The following is a 15,758-nucleotide window of genomic DNA, read 5'->3' as shown; positions in this document are numbered from 1 at the left end:
CAAGTCCTTGCTCTGCTCTCGCTCTGAACCTGGTTGTGAGGAGAGTAGGAAGCGTTAGCTGCCGTTCCCTCACCTCATCTACATGCTAATGGAACACTCTCAGCCTTACAAACACCAGCGCTAATGACAGGGCCTTCTGAAAAGCCTGAAAGCTTAAGTGCTGATAATGACCTGACGGTCTTGTGCAAAGGACAGGAGGTAAACAACGGACCTGAGAAACACCTGCAGGGCAGAGCGGGTCCGGCGTCCCTGCTTCATGGTTATTATTGATGTTAAAGGGAAAATACACTATCACCACTTTTCTAACAACAACGCACCGAGGTCTCTGGCTCCTGATTCCCCTGAACTAGCAAAGCATTTAAGAACAGACTCGAGTTTGGACTGGTGTGACAGCCTAACCACGGATGTGGATGTTCCCTGAAGTGGAAACAGAATTCAGAAGACAGTGTATAAACCAGCACCACTTTTACACCATCCTTTTTATAAGGAGTATAGAATGTACTACTGAAGCATCTCCTGTTTAGCTTTCCTTTGGGAGCTGTAAGGTTTGTCTTGTATTTCTCAAGAGGATCATCTCAAAGTAACGCTTTTGTATCTTCCATGATGATTCACTGCTGGTGTTTTTGCCGAGGTTCTCATGCTTTTGGTTGTAAAAGTGGGTAAACAACTTGCACTTCAGCTGCTTGCGTCACAGACTCGTTGGTGCGAGACCATCAGGATTATGGGGCCGGAATGGCACCAATTTTGTAACAGAGAACCACTTCTGTGTAGTGGAAAAGCACAGAACTGTTGAAGATATTAGTAGCAGCACCAGAACCACGCTAGTGGAGAAGTACTATCAGTGTCCCCTGAGCTGCATTACGGTACACCCACCACGTCAAACGTGTTGAAATGTTCACCCACAACTTCAGCATTTTCATCACAGTGGGATGCTCTGGAGAAGCTGCACATCCTCCACCATTTGTCTCTGGAGCAGTGGAACTGTGTTATCTACAGTGAGGAAGTACTATCCAAACTTTGGGAGAAGCTGGTGTGGTGTTTGTGATCCAGAACTTAGATTTAACATCTCAACCTGTCCCCACTAATGTTAGGGTTAGCTGACTGACTGCCATCAAATTCTGTCAGCATTGTTCAAACACCTTCTACAAAGTTTGTTCCACTAGGGAAGAATCTTTATATCACAACCATGATGAGTTCAAAACACAGTTTGTACAAACAGGGGAGTGGTGTTTTGAAACAAAATTCATAATGTCCATAATTCATGTCATTTAGAGTGGACATCGGAAACATGGACAAAATACCACAAGGATCAAACAGCACAGTAGGGTTTCCCCTGTGTAACAGCCCAGTTCAGAACAACCACTTTCAGCACCAGTTTCTTTAAATGATAATGAGCCGCTCATTGTTCACCCTGACCCCGAGCGCACAGCAGTGAGGAGGGAGAAGCCATTTTCACTCAGTTCTTTCTTCTCTACTTCTCATTTTCTCTGCACTAGTTGTGTCTGTTTTGTTCCTTGTCCTTCTGCTCTCACATAAACGCAGTTCCAGAGCCGTGATTGGAGAGACTCAGATAAGGAGGCGGGGCAATTATTGTGTGTCTGCCATCTATGTACGACGTAGCACAACATTAAAATGTCTCAGTTTACCCCTTGATTTTTTAATTAGGCAACCTCCTGAAAGCTGACTGTGTGGTCTTGTTTCACAGTATGTGGGTTGGTGGGCTCCAGATCTCCACATGAACTGAAGAAGTGATATTGTTTTCATAATATGACCCTTTGAAAAATCACGTGCACTGTGCAATAGGTATAAAGCATTAGGGCACCATCAGGGCTGCTTTGGTATTCACACATGTATGTGCCCTGTCCCAACAGGACTAGAACACACTGGAGAGGAATCTGCTTAAAGGACATGATATAGAAGGACAAGTCTGCCTCACATCACTGTGCCCGAGCGCTGAGCTGAGGCCACTATGGTGTATTTTTCCAGTTCATTAAAACAATCACGCATGTGAGAAGCCCCTTTTCTCTGACCTCCTTCAGTGCTTCAAATCAAAGCCAAGACGTCCCTGAACAGCAGCAACCAAGCTATAAATAGGAGGAATCCCTCCAAAACCTTCCAGCACAGGTATTTCATATTTTGAACGGCAACACAAAGCAAACAGCTGAGAAGCAGGTTCATAATGTGAACGACACCCCACGCTTAATTGCATTTGTTATGACAAGCTTTGCAGCATTAGAAAAGACAATGCAGACGTGTCGGGTTGTTTTAATGAACCACCTGCGTTCCCTCCCACGTCCAGCAGAGCAAAGGGCCTTCCGAACTGTCATAAAGATCTGCCCAAAATAACCGCAAAACGATGTCCTGCATTAACCAACGCTTCAGACAGCTCTTTCCGGGAGTGGGAGCTCATTTCAACTGGTGGGATTTTATGCAGCCATTTTTAACCTTTCAGGCTGAGATGAATTAGGAAAGTAATTCTGACACTCAGAAATGTTCCTACTTCACCTCCGCCGTCATTACTTAGCGCAGGCAGCGAGATATTAAACAATGAACGGAGAACGGTCCCCCAGACGATTCCTCTCAGTTCATTCCATCTCGACGCAGCTGTCTGCCAAAGGTGGACACATTCAGGAGGGGACAACAGCCACAGAGCAGGCCGAAATCAAGTTAGCTCATTTAAATGCTAATGCACATGGATCTGAGCGGTGAGCACACACTCACACTCACATGCATAGAACTTGGTAGAAGTTTAGACACTACTCACTACTATCTAAGCGCTGGTCCTGTCACCAGAATGTTTCTTACTGCAATCTATGATGACAACATAGCCATTCCTGTCCAAGAGTTGAAGGGTGAATACCTTTTTTTTTTGGATCCCTACCCCTTGTTTTTCAAGTGTGCTCCTGCCACTTGGAACTGAATTAAAAAGAGTAGTGGTTCCTTCCCTTAGGACACAGGATATACCTTCTAGAGCCTGATACATCACCAGAAGAAAAGCAGGGTTCTGGAGGCAGCTCCGTCAGTCTGCAGTGATATCAGAGGAGGGTTGCTAAGCTTTAGTTAAATTTAGGGCGTCATACGCCTTCAGAAGACTTCCACAATCATATATTAATCACCCACTCTTCACACTTCTGTTATACGGAGCTGAACTCAGATTCTTGTTCCAGAGGGTTTTTTAACCTTCCAGTTCCATCATAAATGTTGCAGCAGCAGTAGCAGGCCCCAGAATGTGTTTGCTTTAATATTTAAGGTGGAACTGAATATTCACTAGCTAACTACTACCGAGACTCCATTCATTCATTCATTCATTCATTCATTCATTGTCAGTAACTGCTCCAGTTCAGGGTCAAAGTGGGGCCTGAGCCTACCCGGAATCACTGGGCGCAATGCAGTTACACACTACACTCCTCACAGATAGTCACCCGGAGGAAACCCATGCAGACACAGAGAGAACACACCACACTCCTCACAGACAGTCACCCGGAGCGGGGCTTGAACCCACAACCCGAGTCCCATTAAACTAATAGAATACACTGATTAAAAAGAAAACCTTGATATTTGTGGGATTCCCGTGTTTCATGTGCGATTGTTGTGATTGTTGGAAAGAGCAAATCAGTGCCAAAATCAGCCTGTTTATCCTGTAGTGTGGAGCATGAGCAGCAGTTTGGGCTTTGGACCCAACCCTGATACCTGACATGAACCACATTTACAAGATGCCTGTTTCCAGTACTTCTACAAAATCCATGTTTTAATAAGTAGCATGATGTTATAACCATTGTACATGTATGAAACTGTCCGACCCTCACGCTGTTATTGAGCTGTAAAAGCTTGGCCTCTGTACACAGCAGACAGGACAGCATCATTAAAGAACCATCAGCCCAGTAGGGACAGAGCTCCTTGACCTTGAGGCTGCAGTAAGCGCAGTATAGCCCACTCAGCAAAGCTGACTCCAGCGGGCCCCCAAAACAAACAGCAAAGCAGCATCACTCCCCTCAACACTCCAGTCCGGTACAGTCTGCAAAAGATCCAGCACAGTGCAGGGAAACATCTTACTGCTCCCGCAGAATAGAACTTCAGACACACCAAACCTTAGAACAATACACTTCCCATCAAACTGACAACTGCCGAGAAGACTTCTGCTAAACTGAGCTGAGCTCCTCTCTACACATCGCATTGTTTTCTGCAGGCGTTTTTATCGACAGACACACAATAGGCACTTGGGGCAAGTGGGAGCTGTTCTACTTAAAGCACATGACTCATTCTCAGCAAGTGAGATATGTTCAACGGTCACGTAATGTACTGCCAGAAATCACTCATACGTAACATGTCCCTTGTGTTATATATTTACTTTAAGAGTCTATATGTAATAATAAATTGTCTCGTTCGTACTATATTTAAATGTAAGGAGAAGATGCAGGATGATATCAGCTATTATTTCCTGACATTATCACATGACTGATCATGTAATCATCCTTAAAGTCTGTATATAATCATGCATACATACATTCATTCATTCATTTTCTGTAGCAGCTTCACCCTGTTAAGAGCTGTGGTGGGTCCGGATACTACCTGGAATCACAGGGTGATCACACTCTCACCTGTGGACAATGTCACACAACCAATCCATATGCCAACATGTGTGTTTGGATTGTGAGAATAAACCAGGGGCACCTGGAGGAAACCTAAGTTGTTATTTATGCTGCATTTAGGCATTGGAACCCCCACACAGACCACAGGGATAGTGCCCCGTTTTGTTCCTGCCAACACAACTTCCATCAACAACACAAGCTTTCCTGGAGGTCTCCCAGGCCCAGCTCTGTTTACTTTCAGTGGATTTGCATGTGCTGGTGTCCAGGTGTTATTGCTGCTGGCAATGTACACTGTAATACATCAGGGTGAAGTAAAATTCTAAAGGTCGGTAAGTTTCCTCACTGGCCAAGAACCGTTAAGCAACACAGAACTGCACATAGGGATTGGACTGTGAAATATTCCTTGAACTTGTTTTAGCTTTGAGCTTTAGAAAGATGAGAAATATTAAGATTCATCACTGAAGATACTCTAGATCTGATAACTTTGCCGCTCCCCAAGGTGAACGTCCACATGAAAATCTTTGATTACCTAGAGAAACTGACCAGAGCCGAGCTTACAAATTCTGTCAGGCGTTTTTTTTTTTTTTATTTTAGCAACGGAGCGCACTCCCCTGGTCGGCACAGGACGAATGCTAATGTCTGGATGTGAGGCTCTGAAACTCAGACTGAGCTGATGTTAGTGATTGGGCACAAACTGCAGTTTCAGCTGTCTGTCCATATCTGAAGGAGCGTGTGATGGATTTTGTCTTTGAAAAATACAGAGTAAAGGTTTTTATCACTCCGCTGACTGGCCACCTCTCATCGTCCGCAGCTAGAGGTCAAGAAACTTCCGGGCTTTTGCATCTCTAACATTAACACGGCTGGTTTATTTACTTGAGGGTTTCTTTATTATTATTTTGCTGTTTTACTTTGGGGTGGCACGGTGGTGCAGCAGGTAGGTGTCGCAGTCACACAGCTCCAGGGACCTGGAGGTTGTGGGTTCGATTCCCACTCCAGGGGACTGTCTGTGAGGAGTGTGTTGTGTTCTCCCTGTGTCTGTGTGGGTTTCCTCCGAGTGACTGTCTGTGAGGAGTGTGTTGTGTTCTCTCTGTGTCTGCGTGGGTTTCCTCCGGGTGACTGTCTGTGAGGAGTGTGGTGTGTTCTCCCTGTGTCTGTGTGGGTTTCCTCCGGGTGACTGTCTGTGAGGAGTGTGGTGTGTTCTCCCTGTGTCTGCGTGGGTTTCCTCCAGGTGACTGTCTGTGAGGAGTGTGGTGTGTTCTCTCTGTGTCTGTGTGGGTTTCCTCCGGGTGCTCCGCTTTCCTCCCACAGTCCAAAAACACTCGTTGGTAGGTGGATTGAAGAGTCAAAGTGTCTGTAGGTGTGAGTGTATTAGTGAATGTGTGAGTGTGTGTTGCCCTGTGAAGGACTGGCGCCCCCTCCAGGGTGTATTCCTGCCTTGCGCCCAATGATTCCAGGTAGGCTCTGGACCCACCGTGACCCTGAACTGGATAAGCGCTTACAGATAATGAATGAATGAATGAATATTTTCAAGTCATCTTTACTAGGACTGGCAGTAGCCAATGCTTTATTTACCACAATGACATTTGTATTTGCAGAGTCATGTTAATGTTAATGGTCATTTTATTTAATGTCATGAGTTTATTAACTTATATTTTGGACATAGGAATAGACTTCACAAAAGCTGTGTCCAAAAGGGCACTGTGGACCAACAAAAGACATTAAAACCTACTACTAATATTGACACATTCTGTAGGTTCCAGCAGTGCAGAAACAACCAAAGACCAAAAATGATCATAAATCATTCATAAAAATGAAAGGTCAATCAATATTCCAGGAGCACAGTGTCTCAGGAAAGGTCATGTTATTCTGTGACTTGTGTAAATCATGGAATGACTATCCGGGCGTTGTCTATTTAGACTTGTACACATAAAAAACAGTAGTACAGAAAAGAGCCGGGGACTGAGGCTCAGAGGGCTATTTTGCTGTGCTTTATAGACCTATTTTCTACTAGATATGGAGGAAAGGAGGAGTTATGCCCCATTTCTGTGAGAAGTAGAGAATTACAACATGAGCTGACTGATCAAATCCATCTGAAGTAGATCAGAGCCCTGAGAAATAGATGAAGGGGCGACATCCAACGACCCATTTATCATTGATGTTTTACGCTTCAGATGGATTTCCCATGTTTACAACCATCAGTTACAAACATCCATAGTTACATTACAATCTCGTCATAGCAACGCTACTCCAGCTGCAACTGTTGTGCTACACTGATCTCAGTGGTTGAGCAACATCAGTTTCCATGGTTACAACACACCCAGTTCCATGGTTATGCTATACACATTTCTAGAGCTGTGTCAGAAACTGCCCTATTCACTAAATAGTGCATTATTTTGGGGGTTTGTCCTTTTGTAGAAGCATCTGAAAACATAGCGGTCAATTTTCAGTGCACTTAAACAATCCCACAATGCACCAAAAATGTGTATAACCCACTTTACACTAGTTGAAAGCTGATACTCATAACGCACTGCATATGAATTGGTGTCAGAAATTGTTCACTACTATCCTGAATTCAGTTCCCTTTAATATGCATTACATACTGAGTAATGTAGGGAATACTGAATAGGGAGCCATTTGGGACACAGCATGGGATTAAACACCAATATCCATGGCAGCACAGAGCCCCGCAGGTCATTTCTGAAACCACAATCGTCACTAACAAGACACAATCCAAACTATGGGTCAGTGACCTTTGTAAGATCTCAGCTCAGTGCACAATGTTCATCACTTGTGAGCGCAGCAAGGATAAAGATCTTGAAAGAAAGACTCTGTCTGAACAATGACTTTGATTGAGTAATTAAACCTTCGCTCAGCTTCAAAGACTGTTTCCCCTTGAAGGAAGTGGTTTGTCGGTGGCAGGACGAGCAGAGGACAGTGTCCATCCATCCATCCGAGAAACCAAAACAAAGCCCCTACACAGTGCCGGGCAGACACAACGCTGAATTAGCCCGTCTCGCTTCAACAGCATAATTGCAACTGCCAAATTTCATTAGTGCCTTTCAAAAGGGTCGGATAATTCCCCTATATTTGGCCGTTCTTTCATGTCCAAAGTAAACAGCAGTCCCACATGAAAGGAAGGAAAAGATGTATCTACCAAACCTTTGTTTGTGTTTGACTCAGAAAAATGCACACAGTTATTAATCATCCTCCATTCTGATCAAAGGCAAAACAAGAGATTTATTCACAGACGCATCGTCTCAGCCTTTCACCGGACATGAGACTGAAGAGTGGTGACAAAATCTAAAGTAAAGAGAGTTCACAGAGGAGGCTGTGGCATCTCTGTGATCCAGGTTTTGTGATCTCAGCTGTGTGATTTGTTATCCAAGGCCAGAAACACAAAGAACCACGTTCTTACTGGAAGCTGTTTGTAATCGCCTCTGTTTCACCTGATTACTGTGTTCGCCTTCGGCTAATCAGGAGGCTACATAGTCAAACAACAGAAGACTTGAAGCTGATACGGGAAACACACCACCAGCTGCACACCGAGAGCTGCATGGAGCACAACTCGACAGTTACACAAAGCAATTAAAAGAATAATTAAATAAACAAATTCAATTATTCCACTAGTTAGCCTGATTAGTGGCTAGTACAGTAGCCCCCCGCCTCTGCAGCTCTAGTTTTGAAAATACTGAATCGTAAGAACCCGTCCAATGAGTTTAACGTTGTTAGCATGTGTGTGTGTGCACCAATGACAGTCTTCAACATGTGGATTCAGACAGCCAGGGTTTCTCACACTGTAAACTGGACTGGAGGGACGGGGCTGCATATATAGAGCTGCATATCTAGATTACTCATATATAGATCTGCTCGTCCTGAAATGTGCTGAGAGGGACCAAGTTCACGCTACAATTATTACCGTATATTATTATAATTGTTCTATTTTATTATTAATTATTGTTGTTAATGAATGTGTGAGTGTGTGTGTTGCACTGTGAATGACTGGCGCCCCCTCCAGGTTGTGTTCCCGCCTTGCGCCCAATGAATCCAAGTTGGCTCTGGACCCACTGTGACCTGGATAAGGGTTACAGATAATGAATGAATGAAAGAATTATTGTTGTTAATTGTTGCTGCAGCAGGTAGGTGTCGCAGTCACACAGCTCCAGGGACCTGGAGGTTGTGGGTTCGATTCTCGCTCCGGGTGACTGTCTGTGAGGAGTGTGTTGTGATTCTCCCCGTGTCCGCGTGGGTTTCCTCCGAGTGCTCCGGTTTCCTCCGAGTGCTCCGGTTTCCTCCCACAGTCCAAAAAAAACACACGTTGGTAGGTGGATTGGCGACTCCAAAGTGTTCGTAAGTGTGAGTGAATGTGTGAGTGTGTGTGTGCTGATTTTCAAATAAGTTTCAAGTGGGTTGCAGAGGGTTATGCAACATTATGCAATGCAAGAGAAATTTAGCTCCATGACCCTGAATTTAAAAATACATTATACGTAAAGTGAATGACAGTTCCGCCGTGTAAAGACAGTCTCGGGTTTCCGAATATGGCAGAAGTTTGAAATGCTCTGTGGGCTGGAGACGGGGGCGGAGATAAGATCCTTGTTCGATGATTGAAGAGACAGGGCAGTGTAAGGTTTAGGAGTTTTGCTGAAGGCTGTAAACTACGACACCTCACCTTTTCACAACATTCATCTCTGACAGAAAAGTCCAAGAAAGTCCTTTTTCTGAACCCATTAAAAAAAGCACAACCTCCCGAGAGCTGCCTCCTCAGCCTCCCGCTAAGAATATCAAAAGGTAGATTTGAAAAGGGTTTCAGAGCAATGTCAGAGCCGTTCAGCAAAAGACCAAGCCTAATCACTGATTGAGATTCCAAGCCTGGCAGGTTGGAGGAGAACCTGTCCTCCAGGGAGAGGTTAATGAAGAGAGGACCCTCAAGCCCCTGCTCAAAAAGACTATATTCATCAGTGAACAGGTCGCCATATCCTTCCCCATTCCTGAAAATGAGCTGCTTATCCTCTCGCAGCTCCCCGAGCTTCTGACCTCCAGCTTCCCTTCGCGTTTAACCTCCTACTCTTCAGAAAAATGACCGTCCACATAGACACAGGACAAAGGGCTCTTCTTTCATCTCGGCGCTTTTCATTGGAAGACTGCTAATGCCTTTCACTGCCTCAGTCACACCAATACAATGTGATCTCATGTGCTAATAAAAGACCAGGCTACAACTGCTCTAGTCACTGCATTACACACACACACACACACACACACACACACTCAGTGTAGCACGTTGCCTTCATTTTAAATGAATTCTCAGATGTTTATAATCTGATCTCCATCGGCTGCATCTATAGCATTCAAGGCAAATACCACAGACAACAGGAAAACAACCCACCAACTCAAACTCACATGTAATAACAGAGTAATCAATGTCTGTTCTGTCATCCCGCGGCTCTCATGCGTTCACTCAGGGATGCTGATGTCCCCTGCATCAGATTGTACTTTAATAACACACCTCTTAAAGCTCTCATAATGTGACGTTCTACTATACACTCACTGTACCTCCATCTTATTTTAATCACAATAGTTTTGTTTATAAACTGTTCTTCATTTGCTGCTCATTGTTTATTTGCCTCTCTATATTTACTCTTCCCTTTTTAATTTAGTAGTTTATTTTCTGCTTTATTAATACACTTCTTAATTTACTGCTCTATGTTTATATACAGCTCTTTATTTACTGCTCTATGTTTACACACTGCTCTTTCTTTATCGCTACATAGTAATAAACTGGATGGATGGATGGATTATTTACTGCTCTATGTTTATATACTGCTTTTTATTTACAGCTCTTTGTTTACACACTCCTCTTTATTTATACACAGCTCTTTATTAACTGCTCTTTGATTATACACTGCTTTCTTTATCGCTACATGGTAATACACTGCACTTTATTTACTGCTCTATGTTTATATACTGCTTTTTATTCACAGCCCTTTGTTTAGACACTCCTTTTTATTTATACACTGCTCTTCATTTACTGCTCTTTGTTTATATACAGCTCTTTATTAACTGCTCTTTGATTATACACTGCTCTTTCTTTATCGCTACATGGTAATACACTGCACTTTATTTACTGTTCTATGTTTATATGCTGTTTTTATTTACAGCTCTTTGTTTCCACGCTCCTCTTTATTTATACACTGCTCTTCATTGACTGCTATTTGTTTATATACAGCTCTTTATTTACTGCTCTTTTTTTACACACTGCTCTTTCTTTATCGCTACATGGTAACAAAATGTGCTTTATTTACTGCTCTGTGTTTATTCACCGCTTTTTATTTACAGCTCTTTGTTTACACACACCTCTTTATTTATACATTGTCCTTAATTTACTGCTTTTTTGTTTATATACAGCTCTTTATTGACTGTTCTTTATTTATACACTGCTCTTTCTTTATCACTACATGGTAATATACTGTTACCATGATAATACACTATTTTTATTTAATGTGTTTTTCGTTTATACACTGCTCTTACTTTATGCACAGACCTCTGGTGGTTGTTTTGCTGTGGTCTTAACAAGAGGAGGATGAAGCTACGTTCAGAGTTTTGTTTCATCCCAGTGGTCCTTCCTTAGGCTCTAAAGGAGTTTTTTCTTTCTTCTGTGGCGCTCACTCTGGGCCTGGACCCAGAACTCTTTAAACCTGCTTTGTGACAACACTAATGTTAAAGAATGCTCTATAAATAAAATTGTATTCAATTGGATTAAAGTGTCTGGTTCCTATCACCTCCACTGTAAACAATTTTGACTCAGAACGTTTCCTTAGAGCAGTGGATTTTACATCAAAACATTTTAAAAGACTGTTTACACCTCAAAAATCTGCTTATGAATTTAAACAAATTTGTCAAATCATAAAGCATCGCATGACGTGAAGTCTAACAGCAGCACAGACTGAAAATGTGACCTAAATAGCAGTGTCCAATCACGTACACTCTCACAAGACACCCAGCTGGGGGATAGCAGCTCTTCTCTGAGGGGGGCAAAAAACACACATGCATTATCAGCTCCTGCACAGAACTGCAGCCCAGAGCTAAAAGAGTGGCCACACATCTCCAGGGCTTTCAGCATCGGAGCACAGCTGGACTCCTCAGAAAAGGATATGCGCTGCCCAAACGTTTGCAGACACCTGCTCACTCCACATTTCTTAAGAATTCAAGGGTATTAACAGGGACATGGTCAGCCCTTTGCACCAGTATAGCAGCCTCTACTTCTGCAAGAAGGCTTTAAATTAGATGTGGGAACACTGCTGTTGAGGATTTGATTGCATACAGCCACAAGAATATCAATGAGTCAGGTACTGACGTTGGGTGATTAGTTCTGGATCACAAACCCCGCTCCAGCTCATCCCAGAGGTATTGAATGGAACGTCTTTTAAGGTGGAACGGTGTGTTTCAGTAAGAAGCCGACTGTATGTTGTTCACGGTTGAAGCTACATTTTTGTTCACTGTTTAAATTGCCTCAGAAACTCATTAGTAATTGAGCTGATTTGTTTTGCTACACCTTGGGTCTGTGTTTACATTAAGTAGCACATCCGAAACAGCAGAAATAAGTCAATTTCACCTACTTATGGAGCAGGAATAGAACAAAATCCTAAACCCTTTTCATGCTTTTCAACCTTCAGAGGTCTCTCTACCATCCTGGCACCTCCAGATGTGGTTTTTCAGCTGTGGCTCAGTCAAAGAGAACGCCAGAGCCATTTTGGCCCAAGACATTAGCTTCTTTGTCATTTACCGGGCCAGGGCTGGGTATAAACACCTGAACTTGTTCCATCTCTAACAGATTGGAGAGCAGCAAATGGAGAGGGACACTCTCTGAATTTTAGAAAAAAGTGAATCAGATTAAAATAATGGACATCACTTTTATCTGGACATCTCCCTAATCATGGGGTGTGGATTAGAGTGGCGTCTGGATACTATTTGTGTGTACAGCGTACATTCTGTCCCCGCTCCATCTGTGAGATCTGAAGGAAAGCTTCAGGAAATGCACTGCAGCTCTGGCTTTTTCATTTACAGTGCAGAAAACCAAAAGACCATTTTGCTGAAGCCTGCAGCAGGTAACACCAGCTGACACTCTCTCTCTCTCTCTCTCTCTCTCTCTCTCTCTCTCTCTCTTTGCTCTTTATTCTTTTCTCTCCACCTCTCTTTTTCCCAGCCTTTTCTCCCTGTTCTCCCTCTTTTACCATCACCTTTTCTCTCTTCTGCTTTCCTCTCGTTCATTTCTTGTTCTTTCTTTCTGTTAATCTTTCCTGCCTCCCTCCATCTCATTCCCACTTTCTTGCTTTCTCTGTTTCTCCCTCTCTCTGCTCTTTACTCTTTTCTCTCCACCTCTCTTTTTCCCAGCCTTTTCTCCCTGTTCTCCCTCTTTTACCATCACTTTTTCTTTCTTCTGCTTTCCTCTTGTTAATTTCTTGTTCTTTCTTTCTGTTAATCTTTCCTCCCACTTTCTTGCTCTTTTTCTCTCTCTCTCCCTCCTTTTCTCTTTCCCACTTTCTCTGCCTTTATTTGATCATTTTCATCATCCTCAAGTTCCATTCTCCCTCCCCTTTTCTTTGCATTTTTTTCTCTCCCTCTTCCTTTTGTTTTCTCTATTTCCTTCTCCATACACATTTCCCTCCACTGCTCTTTCTATCCATCATTACTGTTCCCTTTCTTACAATCACTTGTTTCCTCTCTTACACTGTCTTCTCACTTTCTATCTGTACCCTGCACTTTATTATGTGTTTTCTTGTTTTTCCTTTCTCTCTCCCTCCAGCTATGTCCCTCAATCTTCAATCTTTATTGCTTTTTCTCTCATTCTGCCCTTCTCTCACCCCCCTCTCTCTTTATGTTCTTCCACTATAATTTGCATTCTCTCTCCACACTCTCCTTTGCATCTTCCATTCCCTCTCTCTCTCTCTCTCTCTCTCTCTCTCTCTCTCTCTCTCTCTTTCTCTCTCCACCCCCCTCACAAGAGTGCAATTTAAAATTCTCCTACTGGTGCATGAATAACACTTCAGCACGCTCATGTGACGCTGTGTTTGTCCTTCAGCTCTGGAGTCGCAGTAACGAGGGCTCTGAGGGAGGAGGATGCTTGGATGGGGTGGAGTTACAGGGTTTGGGGATTTTTTTTTTTTTTGGTCGGGGGGTGGGGGGATGCGGGGGCAGTAGCATGTCCAAGTTAACAGCAGGTCGCTGTCGTGGAGACAGATCCACCCTGCGGGATAATGTTCCAGCAGCATGTAGGTTTACATCACTCTCATTCGCATCTCTCTCTCTGTAACTTCCACTTCCCCTCTGCTTTCATGCTTCCTTTCTTTCTTTCTCTTTCCCTCCTTCCTGCTTTTCTTTCTGTCTAGCACTCGTTTCTTATTCTCTATTTCTCTGGCCATGTTTTTTTTTTTCTCCTGAGTTTCCTGCTCTCAGGCATCAGAAGAAGGGCATCTATTCTCTCCATGTTGTTGTCACCTTTCCTACTTCTCTGTTTCTCTAAGGCCACTTTTCCTTCCTCCCTCTCTCTCTGTCTCTCTCTCTCTCTCTCTCTCTCTCTCTCTCTCTCCTCCCTCTGGCCGTGTTTATTCACTCTCTCCAACATTTTTCCTCCTCTATTTTTTCAGATATTAAATAGATACATTTATCATCCACTTTTCCTAAACCTGCTGAAGTACAGAGATCCCACAGTGAGGTGCTGACTCTCTGTTGCTCTCCTCCTTCTCACACAGATGCGGATGGAAGGTGCGGTCCACACAGCATCTCATTTTCGTGACCGAAAGCCTGCACAGTTCCCAAAAGATTGCAAAGGCTGCGTTCAAGCTGCATATATTTCAGCTGTCATTATTTAAATCACAAAGCCACGCGTGGCTCAGGCGCTGCTGTTGGGAGTCAGGAGCCCGCTGATTAACATTAGTCCCATGACGGGAGCAGATATTACTCACAAGCAACAGAAAGCATCCAACCTTCATCTGACATACACTGATACTGCCGCACTAGCTGATCCTGTGTGGTCTGTAACAGGAGAAATGACTGGAAAGCATACACTCTGTAGATCACTGCTTGTTTTTTTTTATTCTTTAATTTTATTTCAATTTCATCAATTCCTCCTTTAAGCTTCTAAAGCATCACTGTGGTTTCAGAGGGGGTTACTTTAGTCGTGGCAAATCAGAGCCAGTAACTCAACAGTTAAAGTGGAGCAGCCCTTTGTAAATGATACTAGAAAGTCACCTGAATGTAACAACTGCCCCAGCACCAGGAGCCTGTGTTTACAGCGTATTGAAATGGTTTGAACGGCGGTGTAAAGCAAATTGAGAGCATCCCACGGAACGCCACGCCGAACTGGATAACCATCATTTCTAATAAGTACTGGCTTTAAATGAATAGCTAGTTTATCCGCAATAAACAAGTCAACACATGAACCCCGGTGTGTGGCTGGTCCAGTGTGTGACTAACCCCTGCTGCATTTGATAGATGAAGAAAAGCCTCGCCAATCTCACTCTACACTGCCACGCTGACGCTACGAAGCGAATTAAAGGGTTAATCTGGACACCGACGAAGAGAGCGGTACCTGTGTGGACGTCGTCGCTGATGGAGATCTCGAGATAAAACCCTCTCCGCGTTGTTTAAGGAGGAGACGCCGCTTCTCTCGCTTCTGCTGCTCCCTACGATGTGCTCTGAAAAGAGGCGTATGTTCGACTCCACCCGTATTGCGGAAAGCCCCGCCCCCTTGCGCTCTAATTGGCTACTAGTTCAAACTCATAAAGGAACTCGCCTGTGTAGAATAGGCGGCAGCTCCCACCGCGTTCTAGCAGGCTGAAGCCACGCCCCCGTTTTCCATCTCCCTGAGCTGCAGCCCGAAGGACAAAGCCACGCCCCTTCCAGCTCCATAATTCACAACGCACTTGCCGTTCTAGAACGAGTAAAGCAAAGTGGGAGGGGCTTCAGCGGGAGTGCTCGGAGAAAAGGTATTATGAGCCAATCAAAGTGCTGGAGGGCGTGGTTTGACGGAAAACGGGCGGAGAGGGAGGCCCCAGAACGTGAATAACAGAAAAAAAAGTGCTACATTCACATTCAAAACACTGAACTAATGGAGAGGCTGATAATAATAATAATAATAATAATAATAATAATAATAATAATAATAATAATAATAAT

General features: G+C 43.7%; 1 protein-coding gene across 1 annotated transcript in view; it reads right to left on the bottom strand.

The window, feature by feature from the left end:
- LOC136679606 (amyloid-beta A4 precursor protein-binding family A member 2-like) overlaps window positions 1-15,265 on the bottom strand; it is a 118,957-nt gene extending 103,692 nt beyond the window's left edge. The window contains 1 exon segment of the mRNA XM_066658234.1: window positions 15,172-15,265. The gene's annotated coding sequence lies outside the window, so the exon portion shown is untranslated.
- Window positions 15,266-15,758: the final 493 nt, after the last annotated feature.

Source organism: Hoplias malabaricus, chromosome Y (assembly GCF_029633855.1).
Source record: "Hoplias malabaricus isolate fHopMal1 chromosome Y, fHopMal1.hap1, whole genome shotgun sequence".
Lineage (NCBI taxonomy): Eukaryota > Metazoa > Chordata > Actinopteri > Characiformes > Erythrinidae > Hoplias > Hoplias malabaricus.
This window is presented reverse-complemented; position numbering and strand designations above follow the sequence as displayed.